This window comes from Heptranchias perlo, unplaced genomic scaffold (assembly GCF_035084215.1).
Source record: "Heptranchias perlo isolate sHepPer1 unplaced genomic scaffold, sHepPer1.hap1 HAP1_SCAFFOLD_55, whole genome shotgun sequence".
In the NCBI taxonomy this organism is placed as follows: Eukaryota; Metazoa; Chordata; class Chondrichthyes; order Hexanchiformes; family Hexanchidae; genus Heptranchias; species Heptranchias perlo.
Window position 1 is genome coordinate 3873765 of NW_027139570.1, and position 8372 is coordinate 3882136.

Sequence of the window (8372 nt, forward strand, 5' to 3'; positions counted from 1 at the left end):
ATATGTAGGTAGAAAATGTAATTTGCCAATTACAGCATTAGACTTAACACTGATTTAAACCATTAACAGCTGGGATAATGGCTTACCTGGAACTCCAACGGCTGCAAGAACAGGATAATACATGCGTTGTATCTGAATTATTACTGGATATCCCATTTCTGTGAGAAGCACCGACTTCTGCTGGCCTGGAAACCACGGCTCCGGCAGGAACTCTGAGCTGATCCATTCCAACAAGCCCTGATTTATACAGGGGATAAGTCTCCACTGACACGGTTATACCCCTGATCATTGCTATTAATTACAGTCAGTTCAACAAACACATTACATCAGCAGCTTTGACTCCGATGTAAATAATGTGGTGAATAAAACAAAAAGATCTCAAAGTCCAGGTGATTATCTTGATCGCACCTCTCTCAGGATTAAAGGTTAAATCTGTTCTCATACAGGACTGATCCAACAATAATGAGCGGCTCCATTTACAGTTCTAATATAATTGTATTGACCATGTTCACTCCAGGAGATTCATGTATAAATGTTACCGATTCTCCGCAGTGTAGACTGAATCCAGGGACACAAGCAGACCCGTTTCACTCTGTTATTGCAGTTTCCCAGTTAAAATATGAATTGTGAGTCTCTGACACGAGGACAGTTAAAGGGCAGGTTGAGGATTGCAGCCCAGAAATGACTGTGGGTGATATTAGGGGACGGACACTGAACGTGTCCCATTGACATTCCTCTCTCCGCTATTTGACTGCAGATGTTTACCCGTTTATTCTACATTGGTTAACAGCTCCAGTAAAATTGGTCCCATGTTGCACCGAGCTCAGCTCATGACCCGATTTGACCTCCCTCACAAATGCCCCGTTATTCCCTCACCCGCCTCCATTCCTTCCTCAGCCCATTGACCACTGAAACCATCATCAATGCCTCTGTCCCCTCCAGACTCCATTGCTCCAATGCGCTTCTGGCCGGACACCCAACCTCTACCTTCCATCAACGTGAACTCGTCCAAAATTCTGTTGTCCACGACTACCAGCGCCAGGTCCTGCTTGGCCTCACTGACCCTCACTGGCTCCCAGTTCCATATCCCTTAAATTTAAAATTCTCATTCTTGGATTTAAATCCCTCCATGGCCCACCTCTCCCCGTCTCCATACCTACAGACAGACCACCCATCACCTCCTCATTCATCAGACACAGGCCTCTTCTAGTGGAATGACCCTCACTTGGTTCCAGTCACCTATTTGAACATAACCAGGAGAATCTTCTCTTCCGACCCTATCACCGTTACCTCTGATGTCTCTGAATGTTTAATCCTTGGCTCCCTCCTCTTCCTCATCTACATTCTGCCCTTTGGTGACACAATCCACCCTGTTTTTTTTTTGATTGGTGAGTCGCTCACCAATCACCCAATCCCTTACTGAACTGCATTGGATTCTAGTCTCAAAACCCAGTATTTTATTTCTTCCTTTCTTACACTTAAAATCCATTTGGCCTCACCCCTCCCTGACACTGCAGTGCAGTTCTGAGGGAGGGCAGTGTTGTTGAAGTGTCAGTATTGAGGCAGCACAGTACTGTCGGAGGGTAACTACTGAGGGAGCGCAGTACTGTCGGAGGGTCAATACTGAGGGAGCGCAGTGCTGTCGGAGGGTCAGTATTGAGGCAGCACAGCAATGAAGGAGGCGCCGACTTTTGTCGGACACATTAAAGCGAGGGCTAATCTGCCCTCTCAGGTGGGTGTAAAAGATCCCCTGGCAATATTCAACATAGTCCAGGGGAGTTCTCCCCGGTGTCCTGGCAAATAACTTTCCATCAACCAACGTTACTAAAACTGATTTTCTGGTCATTTATCTCAGTGAAATGTGTGGGATCTTGCTGTGTGCAAATTGGCTGTCGCGTTTCCTACATTACCACAGTGACTGCACTTCACAATGTACTTCATTGACTGTTTTGTGACGTCCTGATGTCATGAAAGGCGCTATATAAAGGACAATTCTTTCCTTCTTTCAGGCCTTTCATGAAACCTAACACTTGCTCCAAGCTTTTGTCATTCCTCCTAATATCTCCTTCTTTTGGGCCTTCTTTCGGGCACTATTGGGTCCTGCTCCCCTCTGCCAAAACTGCTCACTATTCAAGGGTCATCCTGGAATGTAAAGATAACCTCCGGCTTCTCTTCTCCACGACAAATCATCTTCTTAAACCCCTCTCCACGCCTCCTCCACCCTCACCTCCAACGAAAAATGCAAGGAGCTCATGGAATTATTTGTCACTAAGGTTGAGACTATCCGTTCAGCTGCCTCCCTTACCCTAACCCACCAAACCAAACTTCACCTACGGCTCACCCCTGCCCAAGCCCTGAACTCACATCTTTCTCTTGTTTCTCTCCTGTCTCCCCTCATACCCTCTCCGAGCTCATCTTGACCATGAGACCCACCTCCTGCTCCCTTGACTCTATTCTCACGAAACTGCTGACCACCCAACTTCCCTTCCTGGGCCCCATGTTTGCTGATATTATCAACGGTTCCCTCTCTTCAGCTACTGACCACCTCCCATTCAAATCCGCCATCATCACCCCTCTCCTCAAAAAAACCAATCTTGACCCACTGCCTTGCAAATTAACGCCCCATCTCCAACCTCCCTTTCCTTTCCAAAGTCCTTGAACGTATTGTCACCTCTCAAGTCCGTGCCCATCTTTCTCTCAACTCCATGTGTGAATCCCTCCAATCAGGTTTCCGCCCCTGCCACAGTACTGAAACGGCCCTTATCAAAGTCACAAATGACATCCTATCACGGTGACGATGGTAAAATATCCCTCCTCATCCTTCTCGCCCTGTCTGCAGCCTTTGACACGGTTGACCACACCATCCTCCTCCAACGCCTCTCCTGCATCGTTCAGCTGGGTGGTACTGAGCTCGTCTGGATTCAATCTCATCTATTCAGTCATAGCCAGAGAATCACCTGCAATGGCTTCACTTCTGTCTCCCGCATCTTTACCTCTGGAGTCTCCGAAGGATCGATCCTTGACCCCCTCCTATTTCTCACCTACATGCTGCCCCTCGGCGACATCATTCCATATGTACACTGACGACGCCCAGCTCTACCTCACAACCACCTCCTTCGACCCCTCCACTGTCACTCATTTGTCACATTGCTTGTCCGACATCCAGTACTGGATGAGCAAAAATATCCTCCAACTAAATATTGGGAAGACTGCAGCCATTGTCTTTGGTCCCCGCTGCAAACTCCATTCCCGAGCAACTGACTCCATCCTTCTCCCTGGCCATTATCTGAGGATGAACCAGACTGTTCACAACCTTGGCGACCTGAGATGATTTTCGGACCACATTTCTGCTCCATCACCAAGCCCGCCTGCTTCCACCTCCGTAACATCGCCCGCCTCGAGCTCCTGCCTCAGCTCAACAGCTCCTTAAACATTCATCCATGACCTTGTTACCTCGAGATTTGACAATTCTATTGCTCCCCTGGCCGGTCTCCCATATTCCACCTTCCATTTTCTTGGCCTCATCCAAAACCATGCAGCCCGTATCCTTACTCGCAACAAGTCAATGGGATTCAGGGGGAAAACTCTCCAGTGGCTGGAGTCATACCTAGCACAAAGGAAGATGGTAGTGGTTGTTGGAGTCCAATCATCTAAGCCCCAGGACATTGCTGCAGGAGTTCCTCAGGGCAGTGTCCTAGGCCCAAACATCTTCAGCTGCTTCATCAATGACCTTCCCTCCATCATAAAGTCAGAAATGAGGATGTTCGCTGATGATTGCACAGTTTTCAGTTCCATTCGCAACCCCTCAGATCATAGAGCAGTCCGAGCCCGCATGCAGCAAGACGTGGACAACATCCAGGCCTGGGCTGTTAAGTGGCAAGTAACATTCGCGCCAGATAAGTGCCAGGCAATGACCATCTCCAACACGAGAGAGTCTAACCACCTCCCCCTGACATTCAACGGCATTACCATCGCCGAATCCCCCACCATTAACATCCTGGGGGTGACCATTGACCAGAAACTTAACTGGACCAGCCATATAAATACCGGAGCTACGAGAACAGGTCAGAGGCTGGGTATTCTGCAACTCACCTCCTGACTCCCCTAAGCCTTTCCACCATCTACAAGGCAAAAATCAGGAGTGTGATGGAATACTCTCCACTTGTTTGGATGCGTGCAGCCCCAGCAACACTCAAGAAGCTCGGCACCATCCAAGATAAAGCAGCCCGCTTGATTGGCACCTCATCCAGAACCCTAAACATTCACTCCCTTCACCACCGGCTCACTGTGGCTGCAGTGTGTACCATCCAAAGGATGCACTGCAGGAACTCGCAAAGGCTTCTTCAACAGCACCTCCCAAACCAGCGACCTCTACCACCTAGAAGGACAAGAGTAGCAGCCACATGGGAACAACACCACCTGCACGTTCCCCTTCAAGTCACACACCATCCCGACTTGGAAATATATCGCCGTTCCTTCATCGTCGCTGGGTCAAAATCCTGGAACTCCCTTCCTAACAACACTGTGGGAGAACCGTCACCACACGGCCTGCAGCGCTTCAAGAAGGCGGCTCACCACCACTTTCTCAAGGGCAATTAGGGATGGGCAATAAATGCCGGCCGAGCCAGCGACGCCCACCTCCCATGAACGAATAAAAAAAAATTCCCGTTCAACCAGCATCCCTGTGGTTGATGTCCAACATTGGCTCCCGGTCGGGGAACGCCTCAATTTTAAAAATCTCATCCTTTTTAAAAAAACCCTCCATGGCCTTCGCCCCTCCTTATCTCTGTCACCTCCTCCAGCAAGAAAATTCTCGGAAATCTCTGCGCTCCTCGAATTCTGGCCTCTTGTGCATCCCTGGTTTTAATCACTCCACCATTGGAGCGCTTGCCTTTAGCTGCCTCGGCCCCAACTATGGAATTCTCTCCCTAAACTTCTCCGCCTCTCTCCCTCTCTCCCCTCCTTTAAGACGCTCCTTAGAATCTATCTATTTGAACAAGCTTTTGGTCAGCTGTCCTAATATCTCCTTATGTAGCTCTGTGTCAAATATTGTTTGATAATCACTCCTGTGAAGCACCGTGGGATGTTTTACTACATTAAATGCGCTATATAAATGCAAGTTTTTGTTGTTGTTGATTATGGTTGATCTGTATCTTAACTCTATCTACCTGCCTTGGTTCCAGACCCTTTAATACCCTTGCCTAACAAAAATCTATCAGTCTCAGTGTTGAAATTGTCAATTGACCCACAGCCTCAACAGCGTTTTAGGGTAGAGTGAGTTCCAGATTCCCACTGCCCTTTGTGAAGAAGTGCTTCCTGACATCACCCCTGACCACCTTCGCTCTAATATTAATGTCATGGCCACTTGTTCTGGCCTCTCCATCTACCCTAATTAAATCCTTTAATCATTCTATGCTCAAGGGAATAAAATACTAGTCTATGCAACCTGTCCTTATAATTTAACCCTTTTAGTCACGGTATCATTCTGGTGAATCTGTGCTGCACCCCCTCCAAGACCAATATATCCTTCCTGAGGTGCGGTGCCCAGAACTGAACACAGTGTCTCCAGATGGTGTTTAACCAGAGCTCTGTACAGCTGTAACATAACTTCAACCCCTTTGCATTCCAGCTCTCTCGTGATAATGGCCAACATTTCCTTAGCCTTTTAAATTATTTTTTGTACCTGTCCACTAGCTTTTAGTGATTTCTGTACTTGGACCCAAGAATCTCCCTGCTCATCCACAGTTCCGAGCTTCTCACCATTTAGAACATTCTCTGATCTGTCTTTCTTAGGTTCCACATTGAACTCGATCTGCCACAGTTTCGCCCACTCACTTAATCTAACTACGTCCCTTTGCAACTTTCTGCTCCCATCTGCACTATTTACTGTTCCACCTCACTTAGTGACATCAGCAAACTTAGATATACAGCTATTCCTTCACCCAAGTCATTTTTAAATATAGTGAAAAGCCGTGGTCCCAGTACAGATCACTGGGGGACACCACAAGTCACATCCTGCCAATTTGAGTATATATCCATTATTCCTATTATCTGTCTCCTACCGACTCGTCAATTCCCCATTCAAGCCAATAGGTTGCCTCCCGTCCCATGTGCTCTCACTTTCGTTAACAGTCCCTTATGTGGAATCTTGTCGAATGTTATCAGCATGATCTGTAAAAACTCCCACCAAACTCCTGTCTGCTGGGGGAGTGAGGCCTCCACATTGAGCAGCCTCCCACCTCGCTTTGACTCGGAAAACACTCCAAGCCAGGCCAGCCCGGCAATTGACTTGTCGGCTCCTTCAAATATGTGGCCCCATTAACGGGCACTGCAAGATCATGCGGGGAGCTACAACCATTTCTCTGAGGCTGAATTTGATAAATCTACAGCATCGACTACTTTACATAATGTGAGCTGTAAGGTTGGTTTACTGAGAGTGCATTTCATTCAACGAGAATGCTGAGAGTGACGTCATTGGAAGTGGTCACGAACGGAGCCGCACCTTTTCAACACGCGCTGAGAGTGATGTCATCGACTGGCCCGGCGCATGTGACGTCACTGGTTAAACACAAACCGGAAGGATCCGCATTGTCACTAATCACTCCCATCAAACTAAAGACAAAAGAACGTAAGAAATAGGAGCAGGGTTGGGCCATACAGCCCCACGATCATGGCTGATCTTCGACCTCAACTCCACTTACCCGCCCGACCCCCATATCCCTTAATTCCCTTAGAGTCCAAAAATCTATCGATCGCAGTCTTGAATATGTTCAATGACTGAGCACCCATAGCCCTCTGGGGTAGAGAATTCCAAATATTCACAAACCTCTGGTGAAGAAATTCCTCCACCTCTCAGTCTAAAATGGCCAACCCCTTATCGTAAGACTAAGCCCCATAGTTCTAGACTCTCCAGCCATAGGAAACATCTTCTCAGCATTTACCCATTCAAGCCTTCTCAGAATCTTATATGTTTCAATGAGATCACCTCTCATTCTTCTAAGCTCCAGAAAGTATAGGCCCGTTCTGCTAAATCTCTCCTCACAGGATAACCCTCTCATCCTAGGAATTAATCTAGTGAACCTTCGTTTCACCGCCTCTAAGGGAAATATATCCTTCCTTAGATAAGGAGATCAAAACTTCTCACAGTAATCCAAGTATGGTCTCACCAAAGCCCCGTACAATTATAGCAAGAGCTCCTTACTCTTGTACACCACAAGCCTTGCAATAAAGGCCAACATATAATTTGCCTTCCTAATTGCCTGCTGTACCTGCGTGTTAACTTTCTGTGTTTCATGCACAAGGACATCCAAATCCTTTTGAACACCAATAGCTTCCAACCATTTTAAAAATATTCTGTTTTCCTATTTTTGCTCCCAAAGTGAATAACCTCACATTTCCCCACCATATACTCATTCTGCCACCTTCTTGCTCACCAACTGAACCTGTCTATATCTCTTAGCAGACTCTTTGTGTCCTCTTTACAGATTACTTTCCCACCGAGCTTTGTATCATCAGCAAACTTGGATACATTACACTCGCTCCCTTCATCTAAGTCATTTATATATATTGTAAATAGCTGAGGCCCAAGCACTGATCCTTGCGTCACCCCAATAGTTACAGCATTCCAACCTGAAAAAGACCCGTTTATCTCTACTGTCTGCTTTCTGCCCTTCAACAAATCCCGTTCCCTCCGCTTCTCCACTGCTCCCTGCTCCTCCCCTGCCGTCTGCTTCTCCCCTTCCCCCTGCTCCGCCCTTCCTCCTTGCTCCTCCCTTCCCCTGGTCTTCCCTTCCCACTTCCTCCTGTTTCTCCCTTTCGCCTGGGCTCTGCTCTCCTCCCCCTGCTTCTTTCCCCTCACCCCTTGCTTCTCTCCCCTTCCCCCGGCTTCCCCCGTTCACCGGCTTCTCCCTTTCACCTGCTCCTGCCCTTCCCCTCTTCCTCCCGTTTCTCCCCTTCTCCCCGTTTCTACCTTTATCTCTGATCCTCTCTTTCCCCCAGGCTCTGCTCTCCTCTCTCTGCTTCTCTCCCCTTACCCCTGTTTCCCTCCTTCTCCCTGCTTCACCCCTTCCCCCTGTTTTTTCCACCTTCCATCTGTTCCCCTTCCCCCTGCTTCTCTCCATCCCCTGCTGCTCTCCTTCCCCCTTCTTCTCCCCTTTCCCCTTTCGCTCCTCCCTTCTCTCCTGTCCCTCCATCCTTCCGCGCTCACCTCTTCCCCCTCTCTCCCCTCCCCCTGTGTGCGAGTGTGTCCGGTTACTATACGAGACAATGTAAAACATAATAAGCTGTTTTCACCTTGTTCATAATAGTAGAACCAGAGGACAGGGCATGCGCTTGAAGGGGGTAAATTCAAAACTAATTTGTGGAAATATTAT